Source organism: Triticum aestivum, chromosome 2B (assembly GCF_018294505.1).
Source record: "Triticum aestivum cultivar Chinese Spring chromosome 2B, IWGSC CS RefSeq v2.1, whole genome shotgun sequence".
Lineage (NCBI taxonomy): Eukaryota > Viridiplantae > Streptophyta > Magnoliopsida > Poales > Poaceae > Triticum > Triticum aestivum.
The window spans coordinates 376766896-376782478 of record NC_057798.1 but is presented as its reverse complement, the minus strand read 5'-3'; positions in this window follow the sequence as shown (position 1 = coordinate 376782478).

Below are 15583 nucleotides of genomic sequence, written 5' to 3'. Positions count from 1 at the left end.
TGCTACTGAATTAACAAGGAGAGTACCCATCACAGTAGCAAGCTGGTCTTGAGCTTCATTCAGATCAATGTTGTTGGCCTGACCACGACCATAAGGTCTGGCATTGTTGTTGCGGGGCTGATTGTTACCACGGGCATTGTTACGGTCAATTGAAGGCAGAGCCAGCTGATTCTGATTCTGATAGCGATCCCTGGGACGGTGACTTGGACGGCCACACTTGAAGCACAAACCATCATTGGGGTTGGAAATAGGAGCTCGAGGTGGTGTAACTCAAATAGGTTGCCTTGGTGGTGGAGGAGGCAGACATGGTGCATTATAGGACTGTCTTGGTGTAGGTGGAGTCGGGCGGTACATGCTGTGGGGAATCCATATCCTACACTTCTATGATGACGGGCCCTAAGATGAGCTAGCATCACGGTTGTGCCTGGTAGATCCCTGGTGTTCCTGCAGACCAGTCTCGACCTGGATGGCCTTGTTCACCAAAGTGGTGAAGTCAGCAAAGTCATGCACAAGGAGTGTGAGCTTGATGTCAGCTTGAAGTCCGTCGCGGAAATTTTCCTATCTACGTGCATCAGTAGCAATGTCCTCTTTAGCATAATGGGACAAGTCAAGAAACTCCCGCTGACAAGCATCCACAATCTTGCTGCCCTGGATGAGGTTGCAGAACTCTTGCTTCTTCCTATCCATGATTCCCTGGGGAATGAAGCGGGCATGAAGGGCAGCTTGGAAATCCGGCCAAGTGATGATTGTTCCAGCCGGTTGAGTACGCCTATGGCTGTCCCACCATTGAGTAGCGGGGCCCTTGAGGAAGAAGGATGAAAAGGTGACATAGCTGGCAGGGGCAACATCGGCACACTCCATCTCATAGGTGATGTCGCGGAGCCAGTCATCGGCATCAAGGGGCTGATTTGAGTTGCAGTAGATGGTAGGGTTGAGGCGCATGAAGTCCTATAGAGTCACTGGAGCTGGTTGTTGATTCATATTGGGGTGCGGGAACTGAGGCACGACCCCTTCCTAGAACTGGCGATTCAGCTCAATGATGTTTCATTCTGGTCATATACTCAAGCAGTGGTGGAGCATGGGCACCACGGCCACGACTAGCGGGTCTAACCATCCCTCTAAAACACAACATGGGGTAGTTTAGCATTGAGCAATTACAGAGACAAAGAACCATTCATGATGTAACATGCACAATGAAAGAGGAACGGCAGATACAACATAGTAGTCAAGCACGACATACAGATCCATACATAAGTTCGGTTACAAACCAAAATTACAAGTTCATAAAGAGAATATAGTCTAGACCAACTAGGCTGCACGCAGGCACGCTGTGGAGGGATAAAACAATGGGACATAGTGATATGCTACATCAACATCGGGGAAAACCTCTGAAGTTGGGCAGCTGCCGGTGACAAAAATCCAGACAGTTCTCGAGAGAAGGATCCTACACTCCATGGTGGCTCTGGTGCAAGAACTGGTCCCGACCGGAAGGAGAGGTCCATGTGCAGGAGTATCACCTCCAACAGTAGACCACACAAGACCTAGTGGCATCTCAGTCCTGTGCAGATAAAGGATGTACTCTGGCAGAATCCATGCACGAACTGCTGGCAGCATCTATGTCAGAGTGTCGTAGTGACGCTCATGAGTGGCGTACAACTCGACACCAAGAGCTCAAACAGTGCGATCCATAGCCTCAATGTACCGGACCAAAACCCAAGGGTCGTAACGACGGCTCATGTAGGGGGTACAAACTGTAGTGTAGTACCCAGTCACATCCCCAGCAGTGGCGTACGGGATGTATGTGAACCTAGTCTCCTCCAAGGGGGGATTCTCTCTACGAAGCTGGGTGATAGCAACAAAGAAAGCATCATGGACTGTCATCTCAACAGTCACTCCAACACCGCAGAAGGTGTGCAACTCGTGGGTGGAGCGATCCTGTCGATCATAGATAACAACCACAGTGCGGTACTGCTCCTGGTTGAAATCGTGGTAGTCCTCGTACACAGTGTACTGGGGGGTACCACTGATATCCCAGTGTGGTCGAGAGCTTGACCAGAATAGCCAGGAATGCAGCCGCATCGACAACCATAGCCTGGTGGACGATCTGCGTTGTGGGACGCATCTGAAACAAAAGAAGTTAAAGTATGTTAAATGATAATGTGTGTGTGTATCATTCATTATACTTTCAAAGGAATAGTTGTAGGTAATCCAGCTATCTGTGTGAATGTGATCACGAGAACCTAATGTTAGAGTTAGTAAAACCATTTAACCCGAATAGAAGAGAGCTCAGAGTCCCAGAGTATAGACGAGGAATAAAAGATCCTAATACCACCCAATTGTGACGTGGGCTCGTAAGCCACACAAAAATGTTAGTAAAAGTTTCCAAAGACTAGACTCAACTTGGGCCAAGGAGCTACAAAGGGGGCTAACTATAAGCAGTCGGCTCTAATACCAACTTGTGACACCCCGACTTAATCATGCACTAATCATACATGCAAATGCGCATGATCAAGATCACAGACTCACGGGAAGATGTCACAAGACAACTCTAGACACAAATCAAAGTCATACAAGCTTTATATTACAAGACAGGGGCCTCAAGGGCTCGAATACATAAGCTCGAATACAAACGAGTCAGTGGAAGCAACAATATCTGAGTACAGACATAATTAAACAAGTCTGCCTTAAGAAGGCTAGCACAAACATCTACGATGATCGAAAAGGCAAGACCTCCTACCTGGGAGCCTCCTAACTACTCCTGGTCGTCGTGGGCCTCAATGTAGTAGTAGGCACCCTCGGGGTAGTAGTAGTCATCGGTGGTGGCATCTAGCTCCTGGGATCCGTCATTTGATCGCAGCAATCGGGTATAGGGGAAAAGAAGTAGCAAAGCAAACGTGAGTACTCATCCAAAGTACTCGCAAGACTTACATTAGAACTATGCTAAGTATGCAACGATATGAAAGGAATGGGGCTATATCTTTGGACTAAACTGCAGAAATGCCAGAAGAGAAGGGAAATCCTAGCCTATCAAAGACTAGCATCTTGCAGCATTAGAAGAGTGCAGATTAGCATAATACTCCCTCCGTCCGAAAATAAGTGTCTCAACTTTGAACTAGCTCTAGTACAAGTTTGTACTAAGCTCAAGACACTTATTTTGGGACGGAGGGAGTATAAAGTAGTAGTAAGTTGTAGTATCGCCCAGAGATCCTTTCTCGACTCCCTGCGAGAAAGCAATCCCGGAGCCATCATATCCATTTCATGCCTCGGCATCCAGTTCTAGTTGTATCGATCGGGACACAACTCCGAGCGTCCATTACTATGGACACGGATATTTGAATAGATTAACTTCCTTGCGGGGTGCACAAACTTACCCAACATGCTTGATTAACTCCGGCCGGGCACACCATCAGATCATACTGATACATCCATTTTGCACCATGATTTCATACTTTTATTTATAATGTTTTTATGGATAATAATGCTTTATGGGGTAATTCTAATACCTTTTCTCTCATAATATGCATGGTTTACACAAAGAGGGAGAATACCAGCAGATAGAATTCTAGACCTGAAATAGCTACGTCAGAGATACCTATTATGCACAACTCCAAATAAGCAAAAACTTCACGAAGAATTATTTTGGAATATATAAAAAATACTGGAGCAAATAACTACCGGAGAGGGACCACCTGGTGAGCACAAGACACAAGGGCGCGCCAGGCCCCCCACGCGCGCCCTGTTTGGTTGTGCTCATCCCAGCCCACCACCGGTGCCCATCTTATGGTATATAGGTCATTTTGACCTAGAAAAAAAATAAAGGGGGGACATTTGGGATGGAGCGCCGCCGTCTCGAGGTGGAACTTGGGCAGGAGCACTTTTGCCCTCCGGCAGAGCCATTCTGTCGGTGGAACTTCCCTCCCTGAGGGGGAAATTGAAGCCATCGTCATCACCAACAACCCTCTCATCTTTGGGAGGCCAATCTCCATCAACATCTTCAACAACACCATCTCCTATCAAACCCTAGTTCATCTCTTGTGTTCAATCTTTGTACAGGAACCTTAGATTGGTACTTGTGGGTTACTAGTAGTGTTGATTACATCTTGTAGTCGATTACTATATGGTTTATTCGGTGGAAGATTATATGTTCAGATCCATTATGCTATTTAATACCCCTCTGGTCTTGAGCATGAATATCATTTGTGAGTAGTTACTTTTGTTCGTGAGGTCACAGGAGAAGTCATGTTGCAAGTAATCATGTGAACTTGATATTTGTTCGATATTTTGATGATATGTATGTTGTGATTACCTTAGTGGTGTCATGTGAACGTCGACTACATGGCAATTCACCATATTTGGGCCTAAGGGAATGCATTGTGGAGTAGTTATTAGATGATGGGTTGCTAGAGTGACAAAAGCTTAAACCCTAGTTTATGTGCTACTTCATAAGGGACCGATTTGGATCCAAATGTTTAATGCTATGGTTAGACTTTCACTGGTATGTGTCGGTGCTATACAAACGGTTTTAAACCCCTTTCCGCGACGGCATTTGGAACCATCGCCAAGTGAGTGTGGGTGATAGGGGGCCCTTCCCACATGACCCAGAAACCGTCGGGGATATGCCCTCCTGACACACACGCTCGTCAAAATGAGGTCATGTGCGACCGGCGAGTGAGCAAATACAGTTATACATACAGTAGTGCTAAAAAACAATTATACAGGTGAAATCATTTTCGGTCGTAAGTACATCCTACACAGTCAGCCCCCGCTACACGTTTCCGTTCGTATGTACATTCTGCACAGTCCATCCAAGGAATATGTTTCTGTTAGTATGTACAACCCACACAGTTAATCCAAGAAGTACCGAACGTTTGTGATGTGCTCAACATCACAAACAGTTAATAATTTCGAAGCGTGTGTGATAAGGTGACTATCGCAAACATTTAATAAGAAAGAGTTGTGTGTGATGCTGTTGTTAATCGCACACCTTTTTTCTTGGCTGATCGTGTGTGCAGTGGAGATTGACTTCACACATTTTTCCTGGCTGATCATGTGTGATGTGGAGATTGATCGCACACGTAGTGGGTCTCAGAAACGTGTCTGTTCTCCACGTCTATCGCAGACATTTCGCTTTTGCAAACCGTGTGCAGTGTAGTCCCTAATTAATCCCTAATTTAAAATCACCTTTTTGAATTTGAAAGTTGGCAATCACTTATTTCATATCCAACCAGGTTTATTACAAATATAGGTTCAACCACGAATGCATAATTTGATGCACAGGTACACATACTAAAGAACTAAAGAAGCACCAAGTAAAGAATGATGAACCGTAGTTGTACTAAAGACTGTAAAGAGAGAGGCGAAAGACATTCTGGTTGCTAGAGAAGCTAAAGCGGAATGCCCATATTGTGCCCTCCTCCATGCGTAATGCATGCACGACTCTAGGCCAACCCCTTGTGATGGCTTCCTGTCCATCCTTCATTGTCTTCATTACGACTTCTCGATGCTCATTGTAGTCTGGATGAAATACTTTAACCTTCATTGAGAGTCCACCAATCATGTACTTTGCGAGGTAATCTTGAGTGAACTGCTTCAGGAACCACTGCGAATGAAAAAGATTCAGACATTGTTGTCTAACAACTCATTATGGGCAGTAAAAAGAGAAGGTTGTAGAGTTTGTAGTTACCATCCCACAGCTCACTGCTGTGTTGGATAGAGCATAAACAAATAATTTGCTTGCCACCATTCATATATTTTTGCTAATAATCCTTATTAGTTTCCTCACTTGATGCTTGTTCATGAATATCTCATTGCCCCATACGCAAGAAGGGTCGATGCATGGATCCTTGCCAAGGGCATATGTACCTACAAGCAACAAGTCAATATTAGAAGCTAACAAGTGTCCAGACATGGATCTATATGCACTATATTATGGAACGATGGGGGAGTACAAGACGAGGTATGAAGCTAACCTCAGCCGAAAATGGTGGCCACTCCCATTGTTGTCCTGTATAAGTAGTGAAAAGGCATGATAAGTACGGCAACCTTAACATCAAACAAATATAGCAAAGGTAAATAATATCATCTCCAAATGATAGCTTGATGTGTTGGTTTCAGCATGTTGTTAAAGCATATATAAAATGGAAGGCAATGTTACCGGCAGTAGGCTTAACTGCCATCAAATATTGCAATTCAAACTGGTATTGTTGAGAATGAATAGAACGTAGGTAATGCTTAAACATCACTGGATAAATGTATAAAACTGAAATAAAGGGCATGTCTTAACTACACCAGTCATAACTGGAACAAAATATAGTCGTTCAAACTGGTATTGATGCAGTCAAGCAGCACAGTTCCGACTGGCACATAATGAACAACACATTGTGAATGACTGAAATAAACAAGGCATAAATGATCATTATAACAACCAAATATAGCCATTGAAAACTGGACAGAGTCTCACTGGAACCAACCTAACAAGCAAATATAGATAAACATGGCATATGCTTGAAAACTGGACAAATGCTCACTGCAACCAACCTAACAAGCAAATACAGATAAACAAGGCATCTGCTTGAAAACTGGACAAATGCTAAAAAAAAGCAACCTAACAACCAAATACAAATGAACAAGGCATCTGCTTGATAATTGGACAAATGCTCACTGCAACCAAACTAAGACAAAATACATATAAACAAGGCATCGGCTCGATAACTGGAAAAATGCTCACTGCAACCAACCTAACAACCTAACACAGATAAACAAGGCATCTACTCACTATAAACAACCAAATATATCCATTCGTGAAACTAAAGTGGACAATTCATACTTAAACATCACATAGCCCTATTGGATAATACATTTTTGCGTAATTGAAATAATTAAACATGGCACAGTTATAGCACCGCATGACAAATTCTACTACAACAAAGGGTACGGGTTGGCAAGCTAGAAAAGGTAAGATTTGCTGATAGGATGTTGACTCACATTTCATGGACCGGATCCTTCCAGTTGGAAGAGCATAGACCCATGGTGGAAGAACCTTTGTGGGTTCCCTCCTTGTGGTCGTGGTTGTGGTCGATGAGATCTGACTTGGCAATTGAGGATTCCAAGCCACCGCCGTAGAACGTGTCCTTCTAAAATGACAAAATGGGCTCGATGGCATATAAGGATCACAAATCCTTGACTGCTTGGCGTAGGAGATCAGCGGAAGGGCCATCGAAGAGATCCATGGCGGTTGAACCAGAGTGGTTGGGGATGGACCACGTAACTGGTGACATGGCCTGCGTGAAGTCGTCACTGTCGACGAGCTTGATGTCGTAGCCAGCTTTCCCGAGATACAGTAATACGCAAGCCCGCTGACATGAAGCCTTCGACATGGCAACGTAGTCAACATCTTCACTGGCTTCCGTGGTAACATGTTGCTCCGGGATCGACAGGTCAGGGCGAACTGCGGCCACCTCGCCAACATCCGTCGGAGAGGCCATGATAAACCATTTCTTGGCAGAACACTCATCGGGCTCCCCGAGATACATGGTCGAGCTTAGGTTGCGACATTCAAGAGCAGGGTATGTGGATCTGGCAGGGAAGGACACCACAGGTCTCATCTAAAAACTCAGGAGAGTGGGGCGACGGTATGGGAATCACTGGGTAACCTGAACTTTATTATCTAAGCTAGGAGGAACGGGTAGACTAGCATGGGTTGGCGGCGGCGCCGGCGGCTGTTGCGAGATAGAGTTCTAGGGGGGAGGGGGCGGGTGGGGGACTATGGTGGGGGGGTTGTGGTATTTGAGGATATGCCGCGGCTACTGAAATTTTTAGTAATGGTGGGTGCAGATGGTGGTGGACGAGGGAGGGCGATGGCTCAAATGCCTCGGCTACTGCAATTTGACTATAAGGTCAGTGCTAGAGGAGTGTGGGCGACGGTTGAAGTACGGAGGCTACTAAAATTTGGGTAAAGGAATTGATGCAGGGCGGGAGTGGCCAAGATCGCGCATGGTCCAATAAGAATATGCATGTATGATAATAAGAAAAGTGGCGGAACCGCCGATTTTTGCAACGCTCAAGGCGGGTAGTTTGTTTTTATATTTCTAGCTAGCTGGTCTATCGCACATTGTTCGTCCTAATTTCTAAATAAACTCACCCGCCTTTAGCTTGCGCAGTCGTGGTCATTTTACGGTGCACTTGCATTGCACATGGTTAAGCCAGTACTTGCACCATTTTGCTCGCGCTTGCGCAGTCGTGGTGATTTTACAGCGCACTTGCACCGCACACAGTTAAACCAGTACCTCCACGATTTCCTCGCGCTTCCGCAGTCGTGGTGATTTCATAGAGCACTTGCATCGCACACGGTTAAACTCGTACCTCCACCATTTGCTCGCGCTTGCTCAGTCGTGCTGATTTTACAGCGCAGTTGCATCGCACATGGTTAAGCCAGTACCTGCACCATTTTGCTCACGTTGGTCACCCTATGGGACCTACTGCCTCCTATCACGCACATTTGTTATTTTAGAAACTGTGTGCGATGGCTGGTGTGTCGCCGCCTAGCCTTCAATGAGCACTGACACTGGTAGTGGGAAACTGATGGGAGAAGAGGCGGGAAACCGATGAGAGGAGTGGCGGGAAATGGTAGCATGTTTAGAAAATGTACAAGAGAAGGAAGCATGAGCTAGATGATGCATGCGCACAGTGCTTTACCCATGTACTGCATGTGTTGTCGAAAGGGCTAAGGGTTGTCGTTCGATCTGGGAGCATCCAATGGTGCGGACGTACGATCCGTGGGGTTTGGGTTCTGGCCAATCAAAACGCACGACTCAGATCGCGGGTGGCATCGCCCACGGTTTGGTAGGCACACGGCTTTCCTTTGGCCTTTTTATACACTAATTGAGTTTCCTAGGAATTTAATGTCCATAATTCAAATATGAACTTCAAATACATGCTCCAGTTCACCAAAATGGCTGGAAAAATTATACATGAAAGTTCGCATGGTGTCACGTCATGAAAGTTGGCATGGTGTCACGTCATGGCGCATATATGGCATGGTAAAAACATTGTCCAATTTGGGCCAAGCTTTATTACAAACCTCAAATGAACTTTGAAAAGGTTGAAAGTTGGCATGGTATCATCATTTCACCCACATAGCATGTTCAAAAAAGTTGAGAGGGTTACGGCAAAAACTGGATGCACTTCGTGTGCAAAATGGACAATATCTTTCGAAGTATCAGGGTTTCGAACGAAAACTCATTTGTTACAAAGGGATTTCACTTTTTTGAACTTATTTGAACTCCAGACTTTTTGTGTGTTCAAAATGCACCATTCAAAGACACATCATCAATTTTCAACCCTTCCTGACTTCATTTGGTATTTTTCATGCATTGACTAATTTTTTTAGCTAAATGACCCTGAAATTGAAAAGCACTTCAAATGAACTCTGAAATGGTTGAAAGTTGGCATGGTATCATCATTTCACCCGCATAGCATGTTCTAAAAAGTTGAGAGGGTTAAGGCAAAAACTAGATGCACTTCATGTGCAAAATGGACAATCTCTTTCGAAGGCATGGTGTCACGTCATGGCACATATATGTCGTGGTAAAAACATTGTCCAATTTGGGCCAAGTTTTATTACGAACCTCTTACAAATCGGAGCTTCTCTCAACAAGAAGCCTTCTGGTTCCGATAGGGAAACGTGTTCCCCTTGTTGTCGAAATGTAATCACGGCCTCTTTTCGCCTTGTATTTTCTTCTACGGGCAACATGGAACTACATGATATCCATGCTGAAATTTAAACTTATTCAGGGTTCATTTGGCCTTTTTATACACTAACTGAGTTTCCTAGACATTTAATGTCCATAATTCAAATCTGAACTACGAATACATGCTCAAGTTCACCAAAATGGCTAGAAAAATTGTAAATCCTTGTGTCCTTGGGTGCATGTTTAATTAGGTCCCATGCTAGGAATGGGAACAAATTACAACCGTACCGGCGTCCTGGCTCGTCCTCAAACATTTGGAATCTCGGGTTTTAAATCCCCATAAAATCCGAAACTCACCAGAAAGTCATCAAACGTGGCATGGTGTCACGTCATGGCACATATATGTCGTGGTAAAAACATTACCAATTTGGGCCAAGCTTTATTACAAACCTCTTACAAACCGGAGCTTCTCTCAACAAGAAGCCTTGTGGTTCTGATAGGGAAACGGGTTCCCCTTGTTGTCGAAACGTAATCACGGCCTCTGTTCGCCTTGTATTTTCTTCTACGGGCAACATGGAACTACATTATATCCATGCTGAAATTTAAACTTACTCAGGGTTCGTTTGGCCTTTTTATACACTAATTGAGTTTCCTAGGCATTTAATGTCCATAATTCAAATCTGAACTACAAATACATGCTCAAGTTCACCAAAATGGCTAGAAAAATTGTACATGCATGTGTCCTTGAGTGCATGTTTAATTTGGTCCCATGCCAGGAATGGGAACGAATTACAACCGTACCGGCGTCCTGGCTCATCCTCAAACATTTGGAATCTCGTGTTTAAATCTGCATAAAATCCAAAACTCACTAGAAAGTCATCTAAGGTGGCATGGTGTCACGTCACGGCACATATATGTCATGTAAAAACATTGCCAATTTGGGCCAAGCTTTATTACAAACCTCTTACAAACTGGAGCTTCTCTCAAGGAAGCCTAATGGATCCGATAGGGAAACGTGTTCCCCTTGCGGCGAAACGTAGTCGCTCCCTCTTTTCGCCTTGTATTTTCTTCTATGGGTAACATGGATCGACATGATATCCATGCTGAAATTTAAACTTATTTAGGGTTCATTTGGCCTTTTTATACACTAATTGTGTTTCCTAGGCATTTAATGTCCATAATTCAAATCTGAAGTACAAATACATGCTCCAGTTCACCAAAATGGCTAGAAAAATTATACATGCATGTGTCGATGGGTGCATGTTTAGGTCCCATGCAAGGAATGGGAATGAATTATAACCTGACCAGCGTCTTGGCTCGTCCTCAAACATTTGGAATCTCGGTTTTAAATCGCCATAAATCCAAAACTCACCAGAAAGTCATTAAAGGTGGCATGTTGTCACGTCATGGCACATATATGTCGTGGTAAAAACATTGCCAATTTGGGACAAGCTTTATTACAAACCAGAGCATGTCGCAAGAACCCTCGTGGTTTTGGTGGGGAAACGTGTCCCCTTGTGGGTCAAACGATAATCGCTCCCTCTTCTAGCCTCATATTTTTTTCTACACACAACACGTATGGAACAACGGGAGATTCGTGTTGAACTTTGAAATTATTCAGGGCTTGTTTGACCCTTTTTATTCATTAATTGATTTTTCTAGGCATTTAATTTCCATAATTCAAATCCGAACTACAAATACATGCTCCAGTGCACCAAAATGGCTAGAAAAAATGTACATGTGTCCTTGGGGTGCATGTTTAGGGTTCGTTTAGCCATTGTATATATTACTAATTAAGTTTTCTACGCATTAAATGTAGTCCATAATCCAAATTTGAACTACAAGCACAAAATGGGTGGGAAATCGTACATGTGTCATTGGGTGCATGTTTAGGTCTCATTTAAGGAATGGGAATGAATTACAAACTTGTCGTCGTCCTAAAACATTAAGAATCTCAGTTTTTTAATCCTAGTAAATCAAAAACTCGCCCAAAAAACATGAAACTTGGCATGGTTTCATAACATGGCACATATATGCCGTGGTAAAAAAAATTGTCCAGTTTGAGAAGAGGTGCACACATTAGTAGCCAACGAAGTCCTTTTTGAATCAATAAGCTGACACGTTAATATCACAAACGGTTGTATCATATGAACCGTGTCGATATTTAACCATACTTAGTGGCGAGCGTGCAGCTGTTTGATTATACGGGACGAGCGCGAGAAGTCCGTCGTGCAGGCTCGACGGGACGTGTGCGAGCAGTCCGCCGCGCATGCTCGACGGGACATGTGCATCCTATCCACCTCGCAGGCTCGAAGGGACACATGCGAGCAGCAAGGCCCCCCAAGCTCATCGAGAAGCGAGCTCTTTGACCTCCATGCACCAGCCGCAGCCCGCCTCACTCAAAACTTCGCCATTAATGGGTTAATTAAAGCGCCTGGATGGAGGTTTTTTTAGGGGTGGATGGAGGGTGTTTGGTTGTGATCCGATGGCAGCATTTTCTTTGTTCGTGTTTTCAACTCGTATTCCGGCCTAATTTAAATTGCCACGTAGGGCAACGGATAATACGATGACAAATAAAATGGCAATGGATAGTACAATGACAAATTTACAATGGCGCAGATAATAATTGTCTTACATATTCCGGATAATTTTAAATGCCACATGCGGCAAAGTTCGGAAGACACGGGGGCAAGAGAAGAAGGAAATCATAGACAACGATCTAGATCGCTACTGTCTCTACTCTTCGATGGATTGCCGGGCGATGACATCCTCCAGCTCCTTCCTCATTTCCTCATGGCTTTGCTTGAAAGTAGCCAAGGATTCCTCCACCTCCTGCTCGCGCTCGATCCGGATCTTCCTCAAGTCACCCATTAGTTCCTCGACGGTCGCTGTCAGCGTCATCCCCGAGGCACTGCTCTGCTCATGTAGCATCTTCCAGCTGGCGGCCTCCTCCTCCTTCTCGGTGAGTGCCTGTAACACCCCCGTGTAATGATGCTACAGTAATTTGTGGGGTTGAGTTAATCCTTTTCCTAAACAAGTGTTTGTTCATCATTGTCTCTTATCTCTTTGAAATTCCAGTTGAATTTAATTTCAAATTATGTGTGAAATTCAAAATTACTCAAACATGAAAACTAAAATGTTCATCATGTGGAAAGAATTCTTCTGGTAATATTGGTGGTGAACCAACATTTTTGCAAAGTGTCTAAATGGCCTAAAATAACTAAAACAGAAAAGCTTTTAAAAGAAAGTCCAAAAAGGAAAAAAATATAGGAAGAGGGCCACAACCCCTAGACCACCTGGGCTTCAGCCCACCCAGCCGGTGCAGCGCCTCCCTCGCGGTCGATCCCCTCCTTTCCTTCTGTTCGACCGACCGAGCCCCCCCCCCCCCGCTCGATCCCACCGGACCCGGCACGGCGCCCCGTGCTGTCAAGTCGCCTGCGACGGGATAAGGGCAGCCCCGACGCCTCGGGCTCCCTCCCTACTCTCCCACTCCCCCTTGCGCTCCCTCTCCGCCTCCCCACTCAGATACCCTTCCACCCCCCCCCACGCGCTGCTACTTCCCCTCTCCACCATGGCCTCACCACCGTAAAGCCCGCGGCCACCGTCGCTCGTTCGCTGCTCCGACAAGTCCGGGAGCTCCGTCGTGTTCCGCCTCTTCCTCCCCGACTGAAGGCTGGAGCCGGGGAGCCCTGCTGCTGTTGGATTCTTCCTTGTCCCCATCTCCTCCTTCCTCGGACACCGTTGTTCTTGTCATCTACTCCGGCCACCCCGACCCTCGTCGAGCCCGCTGCCAACCCCCTACGGCTTTTGGTAAGCCACGCCCTCGCCATCTTCCCCCTCCATAGCAGTGCTCCCCCATGACGCCCGCCGCCGCGCTCGCGCCCGTCCCCTGGACGCAGCCCCATGCGCGCGTGGCCACGCCCTCCCTCCCACTGCTTGCCTCCCGTGCATGCGCAGCCTCGCCGTAGTCCTGTTCCCCAGCCCCCGTGCTCGCACTCGGCCAAGCCACGGCCACCGCGCCCGGCGCCCGTCCGCGCACAACTGCTACTGCTTGCGCCGCGCCTTGGTCACCTCCTCCCCTACTAGCCGCACGCCCGCGCAATGCTAGGCCTGCTGCCGCCCGTGTCGTAGTCGCCCCGCGACCGACTCACTATTGCGGCTATGCCCGCCGCTGGCCTCGCCTCCGCCCCGGTGTCGCGTACGCCGTCGCGCTGGCCACTCACCATCGCCGTGCCCCTCCTAGCCACGGTCATACCGGCCCGCACCCGCTTGTCTCACCGTGGTCGCCCCTACAGGGCGACCCAACCCCTGCCGCTGTTACCGCCCAATGAGTCGCCGCGGTAGCTCTCGAACGAGGGGTCCGGCGCCCCTAACGTCCGCCCGAAGCTAGATTCCAGCGAGATCCGGCGCCTCTCCACCGCGGGAGCGCTCGCCGGTCTGCACAGGCACCGGTGCCTATGTGGCCGACCGGGCCCACCACCTTAGAACACTGCCCAGTGGCCCTAGGGGCCCGGGTGGCCTTGTTGACCCAGTCAACGACTGAGTGGGCATCGCCCAGTCACTGCCAATAGGCCCCGCATGGGCCCTGTTGACCAGTCAACTGGTCCGTTGACCGTTGATGGTAGGATGACATCATAATTCTCTTTGTGACGAATTTAGTAATTAAAACAAATGCAGAATATTGCTAAAACTTTGATATATCATAGAAAATAAACCATAGCTCAGATGGAAAACTTTATATATGAAAGTTGCTCAGAACGACGAGATGAAACTGATCGTGTCGTCTAATTCTATGTCAGAACCCTCTACGGAGGTGAACTGATGTCTACTACACAACCTTCTTCTTGTAGACGTTGTTGGGCCTGCAAGTGCACAAGTTTGTAGGACAGTAGCAAATTTCCCTCAAGTGGATGACCTAAGGTTTATCAATCCGTGGCAGGCGTAGGATGAAGATGGTCTCTCTCAAATAACCCTGCAACCAAATAACAAAGAGTCTCTTGTGTCCCCAACACACCCAATAAAATGGTAAATTGTATAGGTGCACTAGTTCGGCGAAGAGATGGTGATACGAGTGAAATATGGATAGTAGATATAGATATTTGTAATCTGAAATTATAAAAACAGCAAGGTAACTAATGATAAAAGTGAGCATAAACGGTATTGCAATGGTAGGAAACAAGGCATAGGGTTCATACTTTCACTAGTGCAAGTTCTCTCAACAATAATAACATAGATAGATCATATAACAATCCATCAACATGCAACAAAGAGTCACTCCAAAGCCACTAATAGCGGAGAACAAACAAAGAGATTATGGTAGGGTACGAAACCACCTCAAAGTTATCCTTTCTGTTCTATCTATTCAAGAGTTCGTAGTAAAATAACATGAAGCTATTCTTTCCGCTCAATCTATCATAGAGTTCATACTCGAATAACACCTTAAGACACAAATCAACCAAAACCCTAACGTCACCTAGATACTCCATTGTCACCTCAAGTATCCGTGGGCATGATTATACGATATGCATCACACAATCTCAGATTCATCAATTCAACCAACACAAAGTACTTCAAAGAGTGACCCAAAGTTTCTACCGGAGAGTCAACACGAAAACGTGTCCCAACCCCTATGCATAGGTTCATGGGCGGAATCCGCAAGTTGGTCACCACAACATACATCAAGTGGCACATGATATCCCATTGTCACCACAGATAAGCACGGCAAGACATACATCAAGTGTTCTCAAATCATTAAAGACTCAATCCGATAAGATAACTTCAAGAGGAAAACTCAATTCATCACAAGAGAGTAGAGGGGGGAGAAACATCATAAGATCCAACTATAATAGCAAAGCTCGGGATACATCAAGATCGTGCCATAGAGGGAACACGAG